General features: G+C 38.0%; 1 non-coding gene across 1 annotated transcript; it reads right to left on the bottom strand.

The window, feature by feature from the left end:
* Window positions 1–2,321: 2,321 nt before the first annotated feature.
* LOC133304823 (small nucleolar RNA R71) lies at window positions 2,322–2,427 on the bottom strand. The gene has a single exon (XR_009750673.1). It is a non-coding gene; the product is annotated as a small nucleolar RNA R71 (small nucleolar RNA).
* Between the last annotated feature and the right edge of the window lie 322 nt (window positions 2,428–2,749).

Here is a 2,749-nt window from a genome sequence, read left to right as displayed (position 1 = left end):
ATTTTTTTGGTTGCTTCTTCACTTAAACACCTTGGGTGAGTGGGAACTATCATGGGAAGTGTGTGGTGAGCTCCATTCTGAGTTGGGGTTGCTGTGTTGGGAGGTTCTTTGGGCTAAGTTCATAAGCTTGGTTGAGGGAGCCTTGTCATGACTTGGTGATGCTCTTAGAAGCCTTGTTGGTGTGAAAGAACCAAGCTTTATTGGTCCATTTTCGTTCACCTTGAAGTCAGTACAGTAGAAGCTGTAGTGTGAGCTCCAAAAGCACTCTTTTATCGGTTTTGAGCTGTTGGTAAGCTTCATCTACCTTGGCCATATGTTTCATTGGTTAAAAATGGAACCTTGATGCATGTAATGAACTAAAGTTAACAACTTGAAGTTGGGTAAGCTTAAACACACCTAGAAATGCATGTTTAGGCTTCTGTAATCGGAAAACGTTGGACCTTTGGATTGATATCTGATATGCCTCTAGCATATATATGATTTTTAGCCAAAATGAGAAATAAATCTTGATTAATCTTGGAGAAAAAGCGCTAGAATTACTATTAATTTCATAAATCTCAATCAAAGATTGTGCAACTAATTTCCTTCTAATTTTGTAGGAAACAGGACAAAAAGAGGCACTTTTGGAAGTTCAGGCCAGAGTCCCATGTTAATAGTGTGAAACTCACACTAGTAGCGTGAGAATCCAGAGACATCCACGCTCATAGCGTGAAATCCACGCTAAGAGCGCTAGATTGCGAAATCACAGCACCGTGTTTTTTAAAAGGGCAGTTTTGGAAGATGAAAAGGGGGACTATAAAAAGGATGCTCAGCACAGAATTAGGTATTCTGGACCTAAGGAGACCGTCGTGCGTCAGAAGGAGAGCTCCGAAGAGAAATTCTTGATCTTCATCTTCTCTTTTACTTTATGTTTTTATGAATATTGGATTTTTAGCCATGATTATGTTTGGCTAGTTTATTTTTTATTGTAGTTAGGGTCACAAACCCTATGTGAACCCTTGTTACGAAAGCTTGATTTATTTCTACTTGTTTATATAAAGTTCTTTATCTTTACCTTGTGCGAAATTTATATTCTCTTTATTAGAATTGATCAATCTGATAGTTGAGGATAGTTTGAGGGTTAGAACCCTAGATAGGAATATTGAGGTTTTCATCCTGAAAGAGGGTATGATAACGGTTCGTATGCATGTTAGGAATAGATGTATATTGAATTGAAGATGTTTGAATTATCGTGTTCATTGCTTAATTCTCATGAGGGGTTGCTAAGGGATTAGGATTCCAATTGAGATTAAAGGGTTAAATTGCAAAGGGATTGGAATTTAACTAATTAATTTTAGATGATAATTATCTGAGTATTTATATAATTGAATATTTTTAAATCAATCTAAAGTAATAAGTGGGGATCATAAGGTGAGTGCGCTCTAGCTACAATGTTTTCTCACATTTACAAAAATCAATTCTCAATTTATTGTTCTATTTCTCATAAACAAAATTACAAAAATAAGTCTTTATTATTAGTTCTCACTTTTACACAAATTGACAATATTTGTCAAAAACCATTTGAACTCATCCATTCTTGAAAGGAATATTAATTGATATTCGACCCAATCCCTGTGGAGACGATACTCTACTTACTTTCTATATTACTTGTGCGATCGGTATACTTGCCGGAGAGCATCAAGTTTTTGGCGTCGTTGCCGGGGAATTGGCGTTTCTTATATCAATTAATTTTGATTTTTAAGATTGGATTTTATTTTTATTTTTTTATATTTGAACAGTGCTACTAATCTCTTTTCTGAGTTGTATGCGAGGTAAAGAGCCAGAATTTCCACTTGATTTGGAGTTTACCAAGACTGAAAAGAGATACAGAAAACTTGTTCGACAGAAGCTTACATTCGACAAGTTACAAATTTTTTCTGAAGAAGCACACACCATGGCAGGGAACAATGAAGAGGACAATCCGCTCATGGATACTATCCTAACTCCATTATTCAACAGGCCCAATGCGAGTATTGTTCAGCCAAATGTTGCCAACAATTGGGAGCTCAAGTCCTCTCATATTCAATTGGTGGAGAGAGCTCAGTTTGGAGGAGAGAAGAGTGAAGATCCTCATCGATTCGTTGACATATTCTTGAGGATCTGTGACTCAACCAAACACCCTCAGGTGTCGAACGATGCGATCCGGTTGAGGCTGTTCCCTTTTGCTCTTAAGGGAAAGGCTCTTAGTTGGTTGGAGAGGCAGCCTGCAGCAAGCATTGCAACCTGGGATGATTTATCATAGAAGTTCTTTGCTCAGTTCTTCTCAATGGAGAAGTACAACCAGATGGTGAATGATATCACCAATTTCACTCAATCTGAGGGTGAATCCATGTGTGAAGCATGGAACCGGTTCAAGAATTTGATGAGAAGGTGTCCTCAGTATAACCTGACTACTTGTAATTAGGTTAGAATCTTCTTCAATGGTTGCAAACCTGAGGTTCGGATGGTGTTGAATGGTGCAGCAAGAGGCACTATTAAAACTCTGAGAGCAAACGAGACTCTTGAACTGATTGAGAGGATGGCTGCCAACGAAAACCAAGTGTTGTCAACAAAGCCTAAGAGAGGTATCCTTCAACTGGAAGGTAATGATGTGGTGCTGGCTGAAAACAGTTTGTTATCTCAACAGGTAGCAAACTTAACATCAAGGCTTGACAAGATGCAGCTTGCTAGTGTTCAGACTAAAGCTGCTGTTGTTGTGTGTGAATATTTC

This window comes from Gastrolobium bilobum, unplaced genomic scaffold (genome assembly GCF_033153095.1).
Source record: "Gastrolobium bilobum isolate Gb01-03AN ecotype WA unplaced genomic scaffold, APGP_CSIRO_Gbil_v1 utg482, whole genome shotgun sequence".
NCBI lineage: Eukaryota > Viridiplantae > Streptophyta > Magnoliopsida > Fabales > Fabaceae > Gastrolobium > Gastrolobium bilobum.
The sequence above is the reverse complement of the archived record's forward strand: the minus strand, read 5'-3'. Positions and strand labels throughout refer to the sequence as shown.